General features: G+C 46.0%; 1 protein-coding gene across 1 annotated transcript in view; it reads left to right on the plus strand.

The window, feature by feature from the left end:
- The first annotated feature begins 7,367 nt into the window (after window positions 1–7,367).
- Window positions 7,368–24,024, plus strand: part of Zfp366 (zinc finger protein 366) — a 64,285-nt gene continuing 47,628 nt past the window's right edge. The window contains exon 1 of the mRNA XM_039103477.2: window positions 7,368–7,818. The gene's annotated coding sequence lies outside the window, so the exon portion shown is untranslated. The remainder of the gene's footprint in view (window positions 7,819–24,024) is intronic.

The raw sequence follows: 24,024 nt of genomic DNA on the forward strand, positions 1-24,024 counted from the left end.
GTGTCCTGCTTGTCCTTTCGCTCCTCTGTCAGGCCAGAGAAAGGTCATTGCCAACTACAGCTGCCTAGGCTCCCACTTAGAGTCAGTAGAACTGAACTAAATGAACTTCTTCTTACACACAGCAGCAGCAAGTGGATGGGGATAATAAGTAATTGTTATCTTTTAGATTCTGTCGATTAGGCATTTAAAATGTGTGGCTGTTTTGTCTCGGAATCTCTCATGAGGGTACGGTGGGCATGGCAGGGGCTGGAAGGGTTGCTGACACCTGAAGGCACTAGGGCAGCTAGCAGATGGCCTCTACTGTCCTCCACGTGCTCCACAGAGCTCGGGTGTTATGACAAGCAGCCAATTCCCCAGAGCAAGCAATAGGACAGGAGACACCCTGGTGCCTTTAATGACCTTGTCCCCTAAGTCACTCACTGTCACTTTAACCTAATTCTTTTTCATTAAGAAAAAAAAATAACCACAGAGTACTGCCACAGGGAAAGGATGGGGAATCAGGCGTTCTCGAGCAAATAAAATAGTATCAAAAAATTATAGGCATATTACAAGACTATCCTTAGGTTCATTTACACGTAGAATTTATTTTTTCTTAGAGAGTTTTTAACACACTACAGGCACAGTAGCATTTTTATTTAAAACAAGATTTATTTATTTATGTGGATGGGTATTTTGTCTGCATGTATGTATGTGCACATGCCTGGTGTTCACAGAAGTCAAGTGAAGAAGGTGTCAGGTCCCTTGGAACTGGAATTGTGGATGGTAGTGAGTTGCTGTGTAAGCGCTGGGACCTGAACACGGGGCCTTCTGCAAGCGAAAATCCTCGTCACCGCTGAGCGATCTACACAGCAGCCCCAAATAGCATTCTATCTGTTAGTATTCTAATGCATATTTTTAAAATCGAAACCACCTTCTCATTATTATCACCTATAAAAAATGAGTGATAGCTTCATAATATTTAAAGAAATTACTTGCGGTCGACAGTTTGGAAGAGACGCCACGGAGAAGTTCTTGTTTCTGTCTTTCGGTTTTTAAATAGCAAGGTCTCCTCCCCCCAGGGTGTGTCCTCCACAGAACATCTTTGGTGAATCACGGTCCTTCAGTTGACCTCGCGCCCATCATACCCTCTCCTATTACACATGAGTGCTATTTTACACATTTGTGTTAGCTGCTCGACTCATTCAAGTATTTGCATCTCATTCAAATAGAGTCTAGAGCTAATGAGGCCACACGATAGGCTTGAGGAAGAGAGGAACCTGGCCCTTGTGAGCTGAGTCTCAGAAGACTGAGAAGAGAAACTCAGCCGGGAGTTGAGTCTTATCAGAGTATCAGTGACCTTGGGTCTTTCTCTGGGGACAAGGTTCTGGGGTTAGTTCATAGGTCTTGAAATTCCAAATAGGTGTTGCTATGACAAGGCTTGATGATGAGAGCTCAGAGCTGCAAACAAGCCAGGCAGCTTTCGAGGCCCGGATCCTGCCAGGGTTCAATTCTAATTCCCTCTGTGCCTTCTGTCTGGAACAACTAAATAGAGACTATGGAATGGATGGAAAGACAGCGACACAGGGCCGTCAGGTGATTTAGTGTCTGGGAAAGAAGCTTTTTCTTGTTTCTGGTGTGGCATAGATGTAGAAGATCTGGGGATGCTCACAGAAAGCCTGTAAGGAGAGGACAGGCCTCGAGACCTTGGAAGAAGACCTTGGGGTTGGCTCTTCTGAATTACACGTGTGAATACTGGAGGGCATGAACACTAACCTCTGGCTTGAAAGTACACACAGTGACTGTAGGATGCAGATAGGGACATGTTAGCTCATATTGCTCGTACTAGGTGTGTGTGTGTGTGTGTGTGTGTGTGTGTGTGTGTGTGTACATATATCTTCTCCAGTTTCCTGAGTGTATACCCTAAAATTCTTCTTGAAGACCCAGTTGTTCACCAGTGGCCAATAATTTAACCATAGTCATATAAATGAGCTCCTGTGGGGTTTGAGAGCTCCCAGGTAGCCTCCCATGGAGGTTCCTAGACGACGGTGTGCCCAGAGTGGGTGGAAACGTTATTTCATTCTTACGAATCCCTTCCTACTCGTCTCCGTCTGGCTTCATACGAATCCTCTGTAACATCCTCCATAGCAAAGCAGTAGACAGACAGAGCTTGGTGCTTTTCTGAGTTCCGAAGGCTGCTCTGTCAAATTATTTAAGCCGAGGAAAGGGCTGTGAGAAACCCAGTTTATAGTCAATTGTTTAAAGACGTACAAGAACAACCCTCCGCTTTGCAATTAACTGGTACCTAGAATGCGGGACTGGGCTCACAACTCGGGGGACTAAATGTTTTCTCTGTGCAGACAGTGTCAGGATTTAAGTGAATCAGAGGGCACTGCTGTCTGATGCAGTTTGCTCGGTGTGTAGGGAAACATTCCCCCACCCCCATGCTTCTTTGTGGATTTGGGCCTGGCAGGGAGGTTTGGTTTCCCCAGACTAGGCTTTTTTGTGTAGCCTTGGCTGTCCTGGAACTAGCTCTGGAGGCCAAGTCAGCCTCAAACCCACAGAGATCTGCCTGCCTTTGGCTCTCGAGTGCTGGGTTAAAGGTGTGAGCCACTAGTGTTGGCTCCTAATTCCTGAGGAGCTAGTAAGTAATTTGGGAGGTCAGGGAAGCTGAGCTTGTTTTTGTTGGTTGGTTTGTTTTGTTTTTTTGTTTGTGTGTTTGTTTGTTTTCTTAGTCTCAAATATTTTTACAGTATCTATGTATCTCCAGTTCTAAACAATGGGTCAGAGTCTGCTTAGAAAATGTCAACCTTGGTTCTAACATGGATCACCAACTTTCAATGCATCACTCAAACTCACCACCTTTCCGAATGCTTCATTGCTTTCTGAGGACAGCACTGGGTGGGGATTGATAAGCCCAGGCATAAGAATACATATCGAGGCGGTTAAGACAGCAAGCAGGTGGGAGGTTGGAGCAGAACATAGGCAGGCTAAGTATCTGTTTTGAGAACAGGGAATGGAATTAGAGTTATGGTGGATGTCCTTATTTGACAGGCATTCATAAGATTCTTACATTTGCACCACACATGGCCTAACTCCTTTCTCTTGTCTTACATCCTACCAAGCCATCTCTAAGCTGTCATGATTCTCCTGTGTCCAGATTTAGCACGCCCATCTTGATTTCTCCTAGTCCTCACCAGGACCATCGACGTAGCCTATACACCTGCCCATCTACATCCGCTCTTGCCCCTCCACAACCCACCTTTGCACAGTGACCAAGCTAGTATTTCGGAAATTCCTGTGTGGCAATTCCATCTCTCCTGTGACGGCTTTGACGGTGCTCCATCCTTCTTGCGATGAAGTACAAAGTCTGCACTTGGACCCACCATGCTGCCCCGCTAAGAGTTTCACCTCATCAACTTTGCTTGTTTTTGGGGCCTCTGTTGGCAAGCAGATTTCCTTGGAAAAGACTCTCTGTCTAAGGAATGACCGTTGATTAGGCATCCAGGCACGACTTGTTTAATTTGCTTAATGTATCTCTCTCCTCTACCAGACTAACAAAACCCAGAAGCCCATTAGTCACTCACAGCCTGGAGCCTTCTGGAGCTCACACTTGCTCACTAGACAAACACCTAGTGAGCGTCTGAGCTGTGCATTTTTTTTTGCTTGTGTACTACAGACCATAATTTCCTCAATTTTAGGGACCATGTGTTGTGTTTGTGCTACTTGATAGGCATTGCTTGTGTAGAGGGTCAAACTGTTGGGTTCCATGGCTTAAAACTGGAACTCTGAGTCAGAATTCATGGGGTCTGAGATGTTACTGGTTGAGAATCACATGCTCTCAAACACAGAGGGATGGACAGCAGCAGTGCCTATGTTACAGGGCTTGACTGCAAAAAGCCAACAGTGCTATCCCCTGGTGCATGGTCAGTGTTGGATGCATATGATAGACTTCCTCCCCCAATAACTTGTTCAAACGAGTCCTTCATATCACTTTTCCAGCAAACAAAACAAAAAACTAAAACTAAGAAAGGAAGAAAGAAATGGATGTTTTAGTTGTTTTGGGAGTTGGGTTTTGAAAAAAACACCATGGCTTGGCAAGAGAAAGACAATAAGCCAATGAGACATTGGATGGCTCAAGGTAGTTCCAGGCTGGGCATCCGACCAACCCATCAGCACTTTAAAATGGCAGAACTCTGCATATTTACACAGAACCCAAATGTCAAGAGAGGCTCACTATCCGCAGAACCCCAAGAGGATATTAGGTCCACGCCATGGGGCTGGAGATTAGAACCACCTTCTCCAGGATCCTACAGGACATAACAACAGCACCCTGATATCTTGTTCAAGCTTCTCAGGCACCCTGCAAACATCTCCAAAGTATCCTCATGTCCTCAAAACAAATCGATATGATTAAAAAAGAAACCCTAAGGCCCTGGGTTCGGTCCCCAGTTCCGAAAAAAAAAAAAAGAAACCCTGACTATCACATATCCCATGCGTGAGGAACTGGATACCAAGGGAGATCAACCAACCATTAACCAACAAAATATTGAGTCACTGGAGCAGAATGTCTTCCCAGAGAGAAATGAGTCCCACCTCTGACCTTTCAGAAGACATATGCTAGGGACAGATGTTATACTGTAACTTAGAAAATGACTCAAAAGTCTATCTGCAGGAAAGCAGACATGTAAATTGTGGTGTAGTCCCAACTTGAAGTACCAGGCAGCAGTGGGATGGGAATGAACTGTGCACACACTCAACGCTGGGGAGGAATCATGCATACGTCAAGGCTGAGAAACCCCCGAGTAGATAAACAAAAGCCACCTTCATATTTTATGCAACTTCAAAAGTGATGCAGACCTGTTGTTAGATGGGTGTGGTCGAAGGAACAGGAAAGCCCTGCTTCTGGCTGTGAACACTGACCACTCAGACAGATGGATTTCTGAATTTTCTCTGGCCAGTACATGAAGCATTTGGTATACTTTTCATAATATACTCTCTGTTTTAATACTAGCTCACCATCTCCCGAACTAAATCACTACCAGAGTGAACAGAAAGCCCCGGAGTTCTTGTCACGATAGCTGGAGATGCCCAAGTTGGGATGGTGTAGAATTGGGGAACTGTGATGATCTGTGTGCACATGAGGAGAGAGCAGGTTGGGCGTATGGGTTGCTAGGTTACTACTTGTGCCCCATCGTTATTTCTCTCCCAGGTCCATGGGCCTGAAGCCCTTTCTGGCCAGCTCCAGGGATCTTTATAACAATCTATGTGGAGATTATGCAGGGGGTCTATCCCCAAGTTACATCCACGCCACATATGCATCTTCACATTGGCTTGGCACAAGTGACCATTTCCTTCTTCCTCATAGGATTCAGAAGAGCTTAGGGACCAGCTCAGATCTCTCTCGGGAGGCCTAATGGGAGGGACTGAGGAATTTTCAGTTTCTGAGACCCAGTGGGGGATTGGATGAGAATCATAGGTGACTTTCTATATGACTGGCAGTGCAGGGAAAGAGGAAGAAGTCTTTCTGCCTCTAGCAGCCAGGTTACGGTTCGGTGTCTGCACGGAGCAACCTCAGGGAGCCCCATGGGCGACCCTGAAGCTCAATAGAGGCCGATGGCTAGAATCAAAGCCCGGCGGACTGAATGTACTTGTCCCCGTTCATGATCTCTTGGGTGGGTCAGTTAGCTTTGAGAAAACAATCCGGTCCAACGTGACAGTCCCCACATTCTGAAGACTTGAAAGGGAAGTCGTTTGGCTTGGAACTGGACTCCTGGGGTGGGCTCAGCCTGGCTTGGCCTGGGTCTGCATGAAGAATAGCAAACTGGAAGGGCCATGGCTGTGACTGGATGCTCAGGTGATGGAGGTTTCTCGACTGTGGGGACTCTTGTCTCTTCCCATCCCTCTGTTGTGCGATGACAGATGCCCACCCTCTCCCTATGGCTCCCCACTCACCTCTCTCCCACGACCCACCTAGTATGGTATGCTTCCATGCTCTGAAGCCTCAGGCTTCCTCCCAGGTTGCCCCTGTTGCCTCCCCTCTGAAGGCCTCTGCAATTCTGGCCACCTTCCTTCTCTGGTGTCCTGCTCTGGCTTCCCTGGCTTCCCAGTTTCCTTCTCTTCCCTCCCTGCAGAGGCAGGATGCAGAGGAAGGCCAGCAGAGGGCAAGAGCACAGGAGCGGGCCCAGGAGGCAGATGAGTGCTTGCTTTGCACTGCTTTGTGTGAGTCTGGCTGAAGGGCAGAGCTAGTTTTGCTGGCTGTCGGTGCACTCGCCTCTGGGGACAGGTTCACCCGTGATGGAAGTCTCGATGCCAGAGTTGGATGTGTGTCAGTGTCGGGAAGAAGTATGCCCCATTCTTATAAACATTCAGAACAACCTTCTTACATGGTTTCTCTGCTCTTGCACATGTTCAGGCAGACAGGCACACAGGCAGGCAGATAGAGAGACATGGAGATATACTCAGAAAATGTGGGACAAGCACTCCATATTGTAGCCCATAATACCCAGTTAAAGCATATAATGGACTTTGAACCAAGCCCTCTCTTGCTGTGAACCCACCTTTCCCATGGCAACCCATGAGGTATAACCTCCACCCCATTTTTTTCACCATCAAGGAAATCGAGGAAGCGGCTTATGACCAATGTTTCTTGTGCCACCACAAAGAACCACACGACTGCTGGATCCTGTTTGTAGTGGCTATGGTCTTAAATGAATGAATGGAGGGTACAAGACTCACAAAGATAATTAGATAAGTTGGCCCCAGCTCCCTCTGTCAGTGAAATCATCGCTCACAGAACCCAGGCCTGCCCACTGAACCCCAGAGCCATCTTCAGTAAAGGATGCTCACCCCACTTTTCTGCTCCCACTCAGCTTTATCCTCCTCTTTCAAAAACAGAGATCGATTTATCTAAGACCCCAGCTGTTTCACAGCATTTTCAAAACAAATTAACACCCTCCTTCCAGTCCTCCAGAAGTGACTACATCCAAGAAGGACAGGACAGTGTAAACAATAGTCGGATTTAGCCATGGCTGGCAACACCGTGCCAAAGTGGCTTCTTTTCCTTTTTCGTCCACTAGCGAAGATGGAAATGGACTTGGCCAGGTACACAGGGCTCAGTGGGCACTGCATAAATCTGCTGTTTGACTGTGAGGAACTTGAAGAATCTAGAGCCAGCCAAGGGACTGTAGCAACACTGGTGTCTCAAAGCACCTAGGAAAAGTCAAGAGGCCTGGGTGGCCAGTCACTGTGCCCTTTGGTAAAGGCCGCAGGTTCCCTCTTGGTTAGCACAGCAGCCTAAACTTTCCCCAGCTGAGAGTCAGAGTTGACAGGGCATGATTCGCTCCTTTTGGGCTGTGTCAGTTCTGCAAGCCAGATACCAGAGACTGCGACCAGGAGAGCCTGCGTTTGTTTGGACAGGACAGGGCCACTCAGGAGTTTTCGTGTCATGAGCGCTCCCAGGGTAGAGAGCATATTTGAGGAATTCACTTTTGTAAAGATTTTCTTTCTTTCTCCCCCCTCCCCTTCCAACATTTTGTTTAAGAGAAAATGAGATGTCTATCTTCTGTTTCCTTATTTTTTTTCAGGAAAGCGAACGGTTGTTGACTTCCGCCCTCTCCCCTCCCTTCCTTCCTTCTTCCCGAAGGTACTCATCTGAGAAAAAGAGAACGGAGTACTGTTCCTGTTCTCCTTCTTAAGTCATTTGAAACACTGTCCCTGCGAGTTCTTTAAGTTCCCTGCAATCGGTACACAAGAGAAAGAGGGAGAGAGAGAGGGAAAGACAGAGACAGCCAGAGACCAGGTAAAGCGGTGAGGCTGCAGCCACTCAGCCCTCAGGAGCTGGTAAGTGACCACATACTCCTTTCTTTCTTCATTTCGATGTCCTTGCGATGGGGGCTGACCTGGCATCTTCCACAGAAATCACCTCCCTGGTCTGCTCTTTAATCAAAAGGTGTGACTGATGGGTGGCCTAGAGTGTAGGCTCAAGTCTCTTTGCTGAAGAGAATATTAATGTTTTGCAGGGCTGAGGCTTGGCAGGAGCGGAGATGGAGTTGTATTGGGGCTGAGGAGGTCGCTGTGTTAAACCTGAGTTGTTTTGGAACAGGCAACTTGGGTTAACTAGGAACCACTGGGACATGTGGTGTGCCCCACTGGAGGGGTCACTGCTCCCAGGACTGCATCCTGGGAACCCTCTCGGGGTGTCTGTTGAGAACTGTGATTCGCCGAGGGGCTTTGGCATATTGTCTGACTTGAGGTTTCCTTCTCCTGCTTTTTTACTTCTCATTCTGTAGTCCATCTCCCCAAAGAGAACTGTTAATGTATGACTGTCACTCTGCCCCTGCAGTAGGAGGGAAAGGAAGGGATACCTCTCTGGAATAATGCTGCTGTGTATGGGAGACTCAGGAGACAGATGCCCCATGTGGGTTAGATGTTAATGTACTGTCACTGTCAATGTGGAGTGTCATGTACCACCCAAAAGAAGGCAGGGATTTGAGGGCACGGAACTGTAGTTTTGGAAATCAGTGTGTGACTGGAGCGGGAAGATTTAGATTGATTGCTCGTGTCAGGAAGAGTGAAAAGCTTAGCCACGGATGTGACTGAGAAATAGTCACCCAGAGCCTGCTCTTCTAAAGCGCCAAATAGAACACAGCAAGGTAGTCAGGCTTGCACACACTGTGCCACCAGCGGTTAAATGCCTAAGCTGCCTCCATTGCGTTCGTCAGAGAGGATAATGTTACCAAAAACTTACCGTGGCAAGCCAAGAGGGAGCCAGCATCACGCTGTCAAAAATAGGTTAGCAAGGTCAAGCCAAGATTGTGGCATGGCTGCTATTAATAATTTAATCCAGTGAGGTGCTGGATGGGTAGAAGGCAGTGGCCATGCATCCATCTCAAACCCTCCATTCCTATGGTATACATGGGTTGAAATGCTCAGAGTATAGACAGCATAGTAAACTCGACATTTTAAAATTAATTAGGCCAGATTGTGCTTTAATCACAATCGCGTAATTAATCTTTATTTGAAACGGAGCTGTCACCTGAATGAAGATGAGACAGTCTAGAAGAACTGGATGGTTAATGTAGGGTTTGTTCCATTCATAGATACTTTGTTTTGAAAAAGAAACTTTTCCTAGAATCCCCATAAAACAAGTTAAAAGAAAGAAACAGAATAGCATTTGCTCCTTAAGGATGCAAACCAGTGAAACCATAGTAGCCAGCAGTGCCCAGCTCTCCTAGAGGTGCCCAGCTCATCTGGCGGTGCCCAGATCTCCCCATGGTGCCCAGCTCTCCCACCACCTGCCCCAGCCACCACACCCTCATGCATCTCAAGGCAACAGCTTCCAAGACTGATCTTCTTGGGCATTTTTGTATCAGTACTCGCCAATTGTGACCCCAGGAGAAATGCAGGGCAGCATGCAATCCTGCTTGGCTCCTTTCGGTTTCATTTCTCCTGATGTTATTAATGCCATGCCTGGTGGCATGCGATGGGGGGACAAACAGCTTCGGGGTCACTCTATTGAAAGACAAGCCAGGCAAAAGTGGGGAGCCTGTGCTTGTTGTGTTCCTTCCTGGGAGCCAAGACTAAGGAGCTGGGAGTCGTGAAGTCATTGCCAGGATTGCTGCTGGGTACGGTGGGAGTGGGGGTGGGGTTCAGGAAAAATCCTTCAGCAACATCAGCCTGGGTCACCACTACTCAATCTATCTTCTCAACTCCAAAGAATGAGTTGACGTTTGTGGAAATTTCCAGAGTGATTCTTCTTTAGGGACATCATAGGCTCCTTTTTGATAGAATGGGAAATTCCAGTTTGGAACGATCCAGAATCTAACTCATACAATAGTTCGCTAATTAATTTGTTTGCCAAAATGGTACCAATAGCTAAATTACCAGTGTGTCATCTGCATTTGGGGGGTGTGAAGGATTGAACTTAGGGTGTATGTTGTTATGCACATGTTCTTCCACTAGCCCCTGCCCCACGCTCAGTTAAATACTGCTTAGATCACAGCACGGTTTGTATCCCATGGGGCTATGTGTGCATGCACGACTCAAGTCAGAGCAAGCAGAGTGTGAAAGACAGGACACAGCCAAACAACCTGAGCTTGAGTTTCAAATTTGTCATTTACTGACGGAGAGAGGGGTTTGGATCAGGGCTCTAACCTAAGTCTGTGTCCCTCAAATGTAAAGCTGAATTAATGCAATATATTCTGAGGGTTAAGTGGAAACTATGGCTAGGAAGCAGTTAACACAATACTTGGGAACTCGCAGGAGACAGCCACTGTTGGCTGTGATCTTTTTCACAGTCATTTATTAATGCTTAGGTGGCCCACGCTTTGACAAATTGAGAGATTAAATCCCTGTTGGGTATTTATTCTTGCTCTGAGACTGTACCAAAGATCCGTCAGAAGAGATTATTCCTTAAAGTTTTCAAGTCGGGCACACACCGAGTACACATATTCCTAACCTTGAAATCACACGACACAAGAGGCTGGTATTGTTGGACATGCTAATGTCCGTCTGTCTTGAAGGCAGAAGTGCAGTGGACCTTAGCTGCATGTAGTGACAGCTGCACTCCAGCCTCCACTGTTGGGAAAGGCTTCCTTTGGGACCAAACTTCTGCACTTAGATGCACGTGGGAAGAGAGCTGAAAGATGCTGCAGACATTTGTACTTCCTTCCACCCACTTCCCCATGCTCATGGTTTTCACTGCCGTGACCTTTTCCCTGGCTGTGCAAAACTGCAGACAGTCATTCTGAAGTCGATGGTGGCCATGCCACAACTTAGAGGGGAGAAGAGCGAGTGGAAGTGACACAGGGTGCTGTTCCCTCGTGCTAACCATCTAGCTGCAAGCCCTCACAGATTCATCAATAGAAAGGTGTCAGCCAGCACTGGGTCTGTGTACTGAGCCGGGGAGGAGGCCCGTGTGAATCACTATTGTTTCTCTTTCTCTTTAAACTTTACCAGCAACAAGTCTGTTAGGTCATCGAGTAAAAATGATACTTTTATTTAGCTCCACTTCCCTCCACTTTCCAAAAACAAAACAAGTAACACTGAAACGAGCCGGACTTTACCACCCAGAGCCCGAGTTCTGGAGACTCTTTGATTAGAGTAACGGCTCTGATACCATGGAGACTGATTTGGAAACTAACCTAAGGAGAACAAATTCCGGCTGGGCACCCCACCCCACTGTGCACAAGGTGCCTTTCATTGTGGGGTAGTGCTGGAGAAAAAGGCCAGATCAGAAGCCAGAACACATAAGCTCTGGTGCAGTCTCTGCTACTCCCTGCCCGATACCTTATCAGACTTCTTCACTTGCTTGGACCTCTGTTTTCTGTGTGGAGGTAACAGGGCTGGATAAAGTCAATGATGAGGGTAGGTGAGAATCACAGAGAGGGACTGGCCTCTGTCGGTTGTCATATCAGGGCCTAGAACAGCACATAGCATAAAATGATGCAAAACAAATATCTGGTGAATAAGTGAATTATAAACGAGTGGGGTGTCCAGTGGAATGAGCTCTTTATGTAATGACAAATTAAGCAATTAATTAGTAAAAGGAGGGAAAGACAGGTCAAGCTTTGGGCCAAGAGAAGGTCTATCTTACCCCACGGTGCTGTCTTGGCAGCTCCACGCTGAGTTGACTGGAATTCTATGGGTTTCTTCTATGGATTTGTCACTGTATGGGGCCGCTGCACGTGTATTAAAGGGTCACGCTGACAGGTAAGCCACCTACTTGCTCACGGGAGATAAATACTTATCAGAGAGATGCCCCGAGAGCCTACCGGTTGTCTTTTATTTTCCGTTTGTCTTCTGGGCAGATGATGGGTTAGCAAATTGTTTTTGGCAAGAGAAAGAATGACTATTTGTTTTCCCTTGACTGAAGAGCTTTGAGCCAGGATTCGGTCTTGAGGGAATGAGCGCAGCGCCCCTGTGAATATGAAAGGCAGAGCTGTGCATGCAAATTAAAGGAGGGCCGAGGTTGGCAGAGCACAGCACACCATGGGGGCGAATTCAGGAGAGAAATGGAAGACCCTTGCTGAATGCATTTCCCTCCATCAAAGCCTGTCGGGACAGGCAAAAATGACCGCTTCTAGTCTCACCGGTATTTGGCAAATTTAGAGTGGAAAATACAAATGCCTAACAGCAAGTTGGGATTGGGGGTGATATTCATTACATTTGACAGTGGTGTCCAGGGTTTCTATATTGTAACGGGGCCTGGAAAAAAAAAGAGCTCTATCTTTCTGGGTCGATGAACCCTGTCTCTTTAGACCCAGGGCCACACACAAAGGCTCTTCTGGTCCACACACCTGTTTTCCTTTATATATTGTGGCCCCATGTTGACCTCCTTCCCTGTGTCTGTGGATACAAGTCAGGAACTGACGTAACCATAGATCGTATTTGTGGCAGAGTCCTGACCAGGTTTGGGACCTGTTCAGTGCTCCCCGTGCATCAGAGAACCCTGCCGTAAGTGGCAGATCTCTTTTTCTTTCATCTTCAATCTGGAGTTTCCCCAAAGCGATGTCACTAGCATTCAGCTCCCTCAGTAAGAAGGGAAGGGCATCTGCAGCTGATAAACCTGGAACACTCCTTCAGGCAGGACCCTACAAGTGTGGCCCAAAGACCCTCAGCAGAGTATCACCTGAGAGCCTGTTAGGAATGGGGAACCTCAGGCCCCATCCCAGACCTGCTGCTCTCTTTTATCCATCAAACCCCAAATCACAGTTCCACACAATTCTGTTACGCAGTCCAATACAGACAGCACCAAGGGTATGGGGGTCACTGCGGTATACAGAGTGGTGCAGCCCCCAGTTTCAGCATTATAAAACCATCTGCTAACTGCGACCCCATCTAAAACGATAGGACTGTGTTTTACAGCAGCGTTCCTAGATCGGTTTCTCATCTCTTCAGCTTGGAGCAACCTTTGCCGTGCACATTGTGGTACTGACACGCAAAAAGATGCCTTCCCAAAGATCCCAGTCCTCGGGGTCCACCAGTCCAGGATATTGTTTTCTAGTGTGTCTTAGCTGACAAAAATTAGAGTCACCCTGGGCAGATCCCTAGTTCTGGAAGACAACAGAAATCTGGGGTGGGGAAGCAAAACAACCCAGGAAGGAGAAACCCAAAGGCCTGACAGTGTTGACAATCTGGGGACGCAATGCTCTAAAAAGGAGTTCTGCCTTCACAGCAGCCTGCGAACCAATTAAATAATACTGTTTAATTTCCAGCATGGAAAAAGACATCTAAAAATGAGAGGGGGAAGGGGGAAGGAAGAAGAAAGGATGGAGAGAAAGGGAGGACAGAGAGAGGGAGAGGGAGAGAGCTCTGCTAGGGTCTTCTTGAAATCTCCAGCATGAGGCAACAAATCCCCAGTGTCAGACCAGTGTCTCTGGATTCTGTGTCCAGCATTGGAGCCAAAGTGGGGACGCCAGGACGCATACCTCACTCCCCTCATCTAGAAAAGCCTGCGGAAAGAATCCTTAGAGTTTCCTTTTTGCTGGGGACTCACCGTTCTCTCTCAGAACAGAAGTCAAGAAGGGGCTATTGTTGGAGGGGTGGGGAAAGGAAGCAGCGGAAAGAGCAAGGGAGAGGACAGGAAAAGCCTCTGCTCGCTGCAGCTGGGACCCAAGAGGGCCGCTGCCTCCTTCACTGGCGCCCTTGCACAGCACCGCGGGGAGCAGAGGAACTTTGGGGGTTTCAGCTCTCTTGTGGGGCAGCTGTTGCAGCAGGGCCCGCTACTATGTTTCTTGATGACCAGTCTTTAGTTCTGTCGTCTCTCTCTACTATGCCGTTCTCATGGCGGGGGGGTGGGGGGGGGACGACACAGCGGAATCTGCTAGCATTAAGATAAAAAAAAATATTGACCCATTTTGAATACTCTGGAGTTCTGTGCTTAGTCTGTTGAGATGAAGTTCCTGAAATACTGGATACTGGGACGGAACTTTGTCGGGCCAGAAGAATGGGTGAAGTCCTAAGACTTCCTTGGGAGGTTTTACAAGACCCAATCCCCTACTGTGGGTATCACCTTTTCAGCCCCCTAGAGAACACTGGTAATGCACATGCAGTTGGGCGTCTCTTCCCATGTGGCCATAGCCATCGTGGTACACCAGCTGTTTCTCGTGCATCTCCTGCATCTGCTAATGGGGCAGAGAACTGTCGATACAGAGACTCCCTGTTGCAGCCTAAGCCCCAGGTCTGAGCTTGCAGGTTGAGCCTAGCTTTTAGGAAAGAAGGCCCTGCCTAACACATTGTTTGGAGGAAAACGAATCCGTTCCACTTGTCTCCAAACCTTTCCATACCACAGGGCAGTGCAACGTGACTTATACTAACCCCCTTATTCCTTCTGGTGTATTCCTGATAGAGGAATGTCTTAGTGTGACATCTGTAGAATATGCCTTTGGGGAGGACATTTTGTAAAGGACTTAATGTATTTGTTCTGCGATTCCCTTGGCTGTCTCGGAAGGGAGATCTAGTTTACTGCTGCTACATATGAACCTGCCGCAGTCTTGCACACGTCTTTATGAGCACATGCCTATACAAAATCTCCAGCCTTCACAGAAGACCACGGGCCCAAAGATTAACTCTAAATTACTTATTTGACTTGAAAACATCATAGCTGAGAAGAAGGACCGATTCTTAGTCCTCTATACACCAACTTTAATGTCTTCACGCAGTTTCCTTGGTTTCATGTTTGCTAGCATTTGAATTCTGTTAGGTCGAGGCACCAGGGAGAAGACCAGCGATAAGCTAAGGGTTCCTGTAGACAATTCATAAAGTGTTTCATCTGCCCTAGTGTGTGCAGCCAAGAACAGAGTAAGAGTCAGGCAGCTATTTGGGAAAAACAAACTCACATCATGCGGTACTTCTCAAATTAAAATAAATGCCAAATAGACCAGAGACATAAAATGTTAAAACGAAAACATACTATGACTCTAAAACTACATTAACATGTCTTTTAAAACTGTAAGAACAGGGAGTGCGAAGGTAGCTTAATGGGTAAGGAAGGGTTTTTGCTGCTCTTCCAGAGGATCTCAGCTACCCATGCCGGATGGCTCATAACTGCCTGTAATTCTAACACCAGGGAATTGGGTATTTCTGGTCTCCACGGATACTGCACTCTAGTGGATAAACACACACACACACACACACACACACACACACACACACACACACACTTTTTTTTTTTTAAAGCAGAGTATGATGCTTTTAATCCCAGCTCTTGGGAAGCACAAGTAGACAGATCTCTGTGAGTTCAAGGCCAGCCTGGACTACCTATTGAGTTTCAGACCAGCGAGGACCACATAATAAGACCTTGTATCCAAAACCATTTTTTCCATTATATGAAAGCACAAAACATTAGAACAAATTAGAGATATATGGTTTTGAATCCAAGATTAGGGAAGCTCTTTCCAGTTTGACCCAGAGGAAGCCTGGGTGTTTATTATACATTTTATTGCACCATGACAAAAGACTTCAGTCCTAAACTCAATAAACAAACAACCAGAAACCTGTGGGAACATTTGCAGCGTGTATCACAGAATGCTTTACGGAAACAGAAACAGGAGGAAATAGCACAAAACACACACTTCACATAAAACGAAATGTAGCTGACTTGTAAACATGTAAAAAAATGAACAATACACAACCCATTTCATAAGAGGAGAATAGAAACCCAGATGTCAGTTTCCATCCACACGACAGACACAGATAACACTTGAGCACACTTGTGTCTGAGCTCTGCTGTGACCTAAAAATATCAGATTTCTAAAATAAAAAAAAATGTTTGTAATCCTTGTTGGAAAAAGATGTCTTATTATGACACAAAAGAACATCACAAGAAATAATGGGCAAGTTGGGATTTAGCAAAAACTAAAAATGTTTGTCCTTAAAGAAAAAGATAGCATTAAGAAAATGAAATGCGACAAAATAGGGGAAAATATTTTCAAACTGTTACTAGACAGTGAAGACGGTGTTTCTAGAATGTATAAAGAACTGCTTGAACCAGGAGGTGGTGGTGCACACCTTTAATGCCAGCACATGGGAGGCAGAGTCAGGGGGATCTGTGTGAGTTTAAGGCCAGCCTGATCTACAGAGCATGTTTCAGGACCTCCAGGGCTACACAGAGAATGCATGTCTCAAAAACACAAAAGAAAACAAAAGCATTGTTTGAACTTAATAATGATACACCAACCCCAGTAACAATGGCTGAAATTTTCTGAATCTGCACTTAAAGAGGCAATACAGAAATGGGAGAATACTTGCTCCATTATAAGAATGCAGACTTGAGTCAGACTGTGGTACTTTTGTGCACTCAGTTAAATGTTCCAAGCCAAGAGGATGGATAAAGGCTGGCAAGGGTGTGCAGCTTGGACTCTCACTGTACAGCGATGGCAGGGACATAAAGGGACACTGACACCTTGGGAACAGTGTAAGATGTATATCCACCACAGAACTCGATGTCGCTTCCAAAATAGTATGCTTAAATGAAAAGTTGGCCTAATCACAAGAGAATTGCTTATAAGAATTCCATGCTGACAATAATCCAACGGGCCATCCGTTGGTTTGTAGAACCTGCCATGTTTCTGCAGTGGAATACCAGTCAAGCTTTGGAAATGGCTTCTGATATAGCCCATAGACTGTAAGTGAATCTTAGAATCATCCTCAGAATCAAAAGATCCAGGAATAATAGTACTGGAGGATATCAACCTACAAGAAATGCTGACGGCTTATATTCATATGAATTTTCTAGAAGCACAAAAAGAGACAGAAATCCAATTCGTGCTTTTCTGGAGCTGGAGTTGGGAGTATAGACGGTATAAAGGAATGTCTGAGGCTGATGACATCATTCTAAAGCTGCATTTTAGCAATGGTTGAGCTCTCTGAAATGCAGCACACTGAGTAGTTAAAAACACTTAGCTTTATAGTGTGTAAATTATACCTCAATGAAGCCGAATACATAACAAGGGGAAGGAGAATTATACAAATCTCATGTCCTCCTGAAGGAGCAGTCTCCAACCTGTATGGTTCAGAAGAAGGCCATGATGTCATATAGAATGGATCGTTTCTGTAAGCAAACCAAAACCAAAGTCTAGTTTTCACTTGCAGAGGATTTTTCTAGAAAGATATGGTAGACTTACTAATAGAATTTGGCTTTGGAAAGAAACTGGAGAGAGGTAGTCTTCATTCCCACATCAGGGGTGCCAGGTCACTAACTCTGGGACCTTAGCCAAGTGATACAGCTGTTGTGCCTCAGCTGAAAAATGACCAGGTTAGACCAATAATATCTAAGGATGCATCTGGCTTTAATTCCCTCCATTCTTTAAGAATGACCTCCTGGTTTTCTTTTCCTCGTGTCACAAACTTGCAACAAAATGCAGCTAAATGTAACCAAATGTAAAATGTAACAAAATGTAACTAAAGCAGGCAAAGCCTCCTACTCTATTGGTTCCTGGCCTCTTGGCGTGCAAAGTCTGGGTAAGCTGGAAGCCTAGGAAGCCAAGCACAGCCGCAAGACAGGAAGGATCCCACACACATCCTAAGGCTAGCTGCTTGAGATAAATCACCGCCATCTTGCTTACCAGCACTGTAACCACAGACTGTTCACCTCTTAGGTATCTCGAATGGCAGGAATTGGATGGCACAATGCTCTTTAGGTGACAAGTGGGAGTGCCAGTTCTTGTGATCGCTTAGTACAGTTAAGGCCTTACATCTGAGTACTATATTGATTATAAAGTGGAACTGTCCTTGTCCGTAAAATGGCTGCTTTGCTGAGGGCAGAGGAAAGAGAGACCTCAAGTTCAATCTGAGGACCAGTTAGCTTTGCAAATTAGAACTCCTTGGGTAGATGCGGTGACTTAATTTTTTGTTTTTCTTGCATTCCCACAACTCAAAGGGAGAGGCTGCAATACGTTCTGCTGAACTCAAGCTGGTGATACTGAGGGGAACCGCCTTCTAGGATCCTGTCTCCTGGAGTCAGTGACAGCCTGGAACTGAGTTGGGTGTGACTAGGAGCTTTGAGATTGTGACATTGTGCAGAGGCTTGAGGCAGTTAGGTTACCATGAGTTTCAGTTTGCAAGCTGAATGTGCCTTAAATTATACCAGCATGCAATGCAATCAAACACTAGTATCAGGGCCATGTGAAACCTCCTCTCCACGGTAGTCACCAGCAAGGCTAAGTTATGTTTTCAAATCAAACGGAATCGAACCCAAAATCCCCTATCGCCATGAGGCGAACACCTCCGGTTTCAACTGCAGTTTTAGTTCACAGAGAGGAGACTGTCTAAATCTGGGTGGTTCTCTCTGGATCCCTGTGACTTCAAGCATCTTGCCGTACACAGCAGCCTGCCCCACACATACCCCTTGCTACGGGAATATTTCTGATGCCTTTTAAGTGAGGTCAATGTTCCCTGTGTGCCTGTGAGACTGCAGTTAGCCCCTTTGACACAGACTCGATCTGTCATCAGGTCTTATTCCTGAACTAGAACTTAAAAGGCACTTTTGGGGCTTTGTTCTGTAAGCCCATTCTCTAAAGACTGTCTATTTTCCCTAACCACATGAGAACTAGACAGGCCAGCAACTGTATGGTGAACCATTTTTATACTGCCCTAGACAGAAGCCTTCCAGATTCATGATGCTGTCACACAAATTCTGTGAGAGGCTTAAAACAACATCTCATATCATCCCTACTTTAGAGTTGGAGAGACCGAGGCTCAGAGAGGACAAATACCTCAGCAGAGGTCCGCATAGTGGATCTCAGGATGTGGAGTTACCACAGAGTATCTTTAGGACTCAGCTCCCCAGCATCTACAAACCAGGTGTTTTAATGCAAAGACGTTACTGAATTCAAAATAGCTTTCATTTATTTTGTATTTTTTCAGACTCCTTAGGGATTTGTAAAAGATTTATTATTCAAAATTTATGAAGTTTCCTCGTGCTGAGAAGCCTGGGATCCATTCCTGGGACTAAACCTGGAGTTCCCTGACACATGGAAGGTCTGCTTTGGGGGCAGGATTTTGATAACTGTGAGCTTTTCCAATCTGTGTGTTTGACCAAAGCATTTGGAAATATTTGCTCTATTCCTTTAACTACAAGCCATCTCCAAAGTCATGGCTTTTTTCTTTCACTGTCCGTATGACCTTGGGCAATCTTCCCGCTCTGCTTGAGCTTTAGCTCCCTCACTGAAGAACGAAGAAGCTGTGACAGTCACGTGACCGAGCACGCGTGGTAGCCTTACCATGGTCTTGTCACACAGGAAACGCTCAGCAAATACTGCTTAGGCTCTGCTTGTCACTGCTTTTGACACATGGACAAGGCTGAATAGACTTTCTGACATGGAGTTAATGAGAGAGAACGCGGATCAGGAAGCAGGGCAGCTGGGGATGCGCATCTCCTCACCCACGGTGCCTTTAACCCACCCAGGCATCGAGACCGGCTTTGTGCGGATGCTCGCTCCCTTTGAGGAGTGTTTGGGGGAAGCTCGGGCCACAGGACAGACATGGTTCTGGACCTTCAGGCTCAGCTGACTTTCCAAGTTCATGTCCCTTTGTATTTGTTGCATCGAACTCCACATGCGAGGGACCCGCAGCTTGGGCGCTGGAGCCGGTTTGCGGCCTACCTTTCTCTCCATCGCCAGTGGCTGTGAACGGAAACAAGCCCATGGCCGGCCCCATGGACTCCTCCTGAACTGGAAGAGAGAAGCAGAATGGTGCTTTCTTGACCCAAACCAAATGCTGAGGGCCACAGTACCAGAGGGTCAAAGGGAAGCTCAAGCGACCTTCCTTTCCACAGCAGACTCGACATTTAGCCAGCTGATAATTTCACTTCCAGGTCATCCTACGGTTAGATACTTAGTTTCTTATGTCAGTAAGCTTCTGGCTTTAGTGGAAACCGTTGGCTTGAGTGTTACAGCGTTTGCAATGGTGGAGGTTAAATTGTTAATTAAGTTTATTTAATTGATACGTAAAAATCACACATATTATTAATAGGGTGTCACGTCGTGACTCGAGGCCTCTGACTCTGAGAGAAAAGAGCCTTCTGTCAGAGTTTAAAAGTGGACCACCCTCTCCTGAGTTTGGTACAGGCTGACATCGTATTTTAAAAACAGAATTGCAGGCAAGTCAGCTAATGAAGAAACGATAAGTTTCTGAGAATCAATCACTTTTCTAAGAATTATTTCTGAGTACTGAGAACCATCATTCTCATCATGGTAGCCACTGTTCTTGGCCACGCCGCATTGGGGACGCTCTATGCTGGTGCTGCTGGTGCTGCTGGTGCTACAGACCATAAATAAATAAGACCAAACTCAAAGCTTCCAGAATATTAGGAACTATATGGAATTGAATTCAAATGAACTCTCCTGCCAGCCCTGTTTCTGCCCACTGCCGTGTATTCTTTCTAAGTGTCATCTCTTCAACTATTTAAACATAAGGTACCCAAGTGTCCAGGCTTCTAGCATGATTCCATAACTTACAGGTGACCTCAGTCATGTCCTTAGAGGGTAGCTCCCCATCTTTCTACCAGCAAATTGCATTCCCGGACATGTCCTGTCCATTGTGTCTGACCCAGAACATTTCCAACCCCTTGTCATTCTCATGGTTTTAGCCAATGAGGGGCAGAGTCAAGCATCCTTGGCCCATTTTCAAGGTAAGAGCAACTGTGGTTGTCTCTTTATCAGCCCAGGTGGAAAGCACTGGAGAAGCTTGGAGTGAGAATCACAGACTTAGCTCTGTTTTCTAATCTCCAGAGCTTACCTTATCTCCAGGCTCCTTCCCTCATCAGCACAGCCCTGAGAATACCCAATCAGCATTAGGAAGATCAAATACTAGTGAAACTACTCCCTTGTTTGATATCCTTTATCTTTCTTACTTTATAAAATACAATCACCCAGAGCATGAGTTATTGTTCTTACCAATACTCATTTTTTTCTGCATTAAGAAAAATGCCCTGAGGCTCAGAGATTAAACGATTTGTTGTAGTTGGTAAGAAAACAGAGTTCAGGCCTAAGGCCCCTGCCTTCTAAATGCATGTTTCTTCTTTATTTATCAACCTTCATGGTATACGACATCTGAACATACTGAGAACCCTGTCTGGCCATACCAGGCACTCCTTAAGTGCTATTTCCTCTTTCTTGGATCTGTCTGTCCTCTTCTCCTCAAATAATCACAACAACCTACAACACAGGAAGAGAGTTCCCAAAAGGTGTGGCAGGTCCCCAGGGGGCAGATGCCAGGGATGCTGAAGTGATACTTTGACTGGCCCAAGCCTCTTCTGCAGCAGTAGGTCAGCCTACAAGGTTCCCTGCATCAGATGTTAGACCAGCTGGTTTCTGACATCAGAGTATTCATTCTAAACACCCCCACCCCCAACGTACACTTGTCCTTTTCTCTTTTCAAGTCATTTTATTCCCCCACCACATGCAGTCGAACTTGGTCCTTGACTCCATAGGTGTCTTAGGGTGGGCTTTTCCTTGGCTCTTCTTCCTCAGTAGGGTCCTTTGTGACCTGCTGAGAACTTTCTGTTACGTCACTTTCAACAACTCTCGTACTCAAGGCTCACAGTTCTCAACTGGGAGCAATGTAGCGTCCCAGGAGGCACATAGAAGTACGAACCATGCTTTTTGGTCATCATAATGACATACTCTTGACACATGGTCATTAGTGGTGGGCAACGGTGTTACATTTTTGCCATGCACTCCATCCTCTGGCATGGTGAAAAACAAGCTCCCTTGAGAAGGTTGGTGCCTTCTGGGCATTGTCCTGCCATGCTGAGTACATTGTCCCTCCACAGTCCTCTAAACTGATCAGCTAAGATTACCCTTTTCAGTACAGATCAAAGACATGACTTGGCAATTCTAGGTATGAGGTTTTTTTTTTCTTCTCCAAAGTAGATTTAAGTGCTCTAAAATGTTTTGGATGGATTGCTTAAGTGAGTGTATTGACCAGTGAATAAGTCCATGAGTCTATGATTGCTAAGTGTTGCAGCCAAAGCCAGTGACCCTGCTGGCTCTTCCTGTGAGGAGACCGGGAAATAATGAAGACTGAGGTCTGGCAGTCTTCACTCTCAGGAATACAGATGTTAAGCCAGCCAAGGACACCAGCTTCCCACAGGGCAGATGAGCTATCAGGGAAGCGGCAGAACTGTCCCCTGAGATGCTCATCCCCTGATCTCAGTGCTACAGAGCACGGTGCGTCACAGTAAGTACCCTGTGGTACCTTCAGCATTCATGAATCCGAATCTTACCCACTGAGCAACCTCTCGAGAAGACCCATAGCTCCAATGCCCTTGGAAACTTCAAGGAAAAAAGATTCTCTTCACAGGGTAGGAATGCCCAACCCCTTTCCATTAAGATTCATTCATTATGATAAAGAAGTTTCATGAAATACTTTCACTGGCCTTAGAGTTCATTTTCATTCTTCATAAACTGGAAGCACACTGATGGGTAGCCTAGCTTGTGGCCAGTAAGCACAGGCAGGCAAGGGCCACATTTGCTAACAGAAAAAAGCTCTAACATTTATTTAGCCCTCATCTACCATGCATAGTAACTATTGAGTATCTCACTTTAATTTTTCTGCAGATCCAAAGTGTATTTGTTAGGATAGACTAGACTATGCTTCAATACAAAAAGAAAAGTCCCAGTTCTCCACTGGGAAAGAGAGAGAAAACCAAAAGTTTATTCTTCGCTTCACTATCCATCCATTAAATGAATAAACCATGACTTTGACCTTGGCATCTTAACTTTGAGCCCTAGACCAAAATAACGACTGTCATTGAAAATGTTTCATGTCACCATGGTAGGGGGAGAGAAAATTATGTGGAATCATAAACTACTTCTCAAACACTAAAGAAATGGTCAATGCTATTTGTGTTTCTGTTGCATTGGCCAAAGCAAAAGGTGTGTTAACGCCTACTTATAATGGGGATAAGGAAGACCAACCCAAACACCTAGGGAATCAGTATCGGGAGTTAAGATTCTTGTTTACTCAGTGCAGGAAGGTATAGATGGTAGAGCTGGTTTTCAAAGCCAGATTTTGTAATCTTGTCTCCTGAACTCTTTGCTCGTCTGTGGTGGGTGCCTTCCACAGAGCAATGCAGACATGGCGCCTGGTCTACATCCGTATGCTGTTGCTCAGACAGTAATCATGGGGTTTGCCGGCATGTGCACGTGTACTTAAGAATGTCAGGGTTAAAGTTAACTCAAAATCATTGCAATCCTGCTACTATACTATTCTGCATTTTAGGTCTCTGTCAAGGTCTTCAGCACATCTGATATAAAACCACTGTGTAACAGAATCTTAAGTTTTAAAAACATACCATGCTTCTCTTTTGTCTCAAATGCTAGTCTTTGTGTGCCTTTGGTCTCTTTGATTACTGCTTTGGCATGCTCAGAAATGAGACCACTTTCTCCTCAGTTCGGCAAGGTTTTTGCCTGGTAGATCTTTAAGAGACAGAAGAAAGGGGGCCAGTCTTAAGTTATGCTCATCAGAAAAATTCCTAGAGGGAAACAACCCTTGCTCAAAGGAACAATAAAACAACAAGACCAGCTCTTGGAGGATCCACCCCAGTGTCCCGTCTCCCTGGGGCGCAGAGGAAGTGCTCAGTTACAACTCATCTCTAACTTTTCTCTTCCAAGCATCCCTGATGGAAGTGAAATCCTGGAGAAAAAAAAATCCTGAGTTGTCTGTAACTGGTAAATTTGACTTTAAAGTGTCTGTGTTTCCTATGTTCTGTTCTGTAATATACTGGAACTCACAATGGAAAGGTTTCAGGTTAATCAACTACAGACTACGGGGTTCTGTGGGTTCTACCACCCCTTCCCCAGCATCTCAGCAGTGACATCATACTCATCTGAAAGTGGGGTCCCTGAGTAACATAAGAATTGCTGTCAGGTTTGTGGGACATGGATGTACCCCTCAGCGGCTACAGCACCCTAGAAGGCAGGGTGTAGGAATAAATGTAGAAGTAGGGGTGTCAGGAAAAGAAAAATAGGAGGAAGAGGAGGAGGAAGAGGAGGAGGAGGAGGAGGAAGAGGAGGAGGAAGAGGAGGAGGAAGAGGAGGAAGA

This window comes from Rattus norvegicus, chromosome 2 (genome assembly GCF_036323735.1).
Source record: "Rattus norvegicus strain BN/NHsdMcwi chromosome 2, GRCr8, whole genome shotgun sequence".
Classification (NCBI taxonomy): Eukaryota; Metazoa; Chordata; class Mammalia; order Rodentia; family Muridae; genus Rattus; species Rattus norvegicus.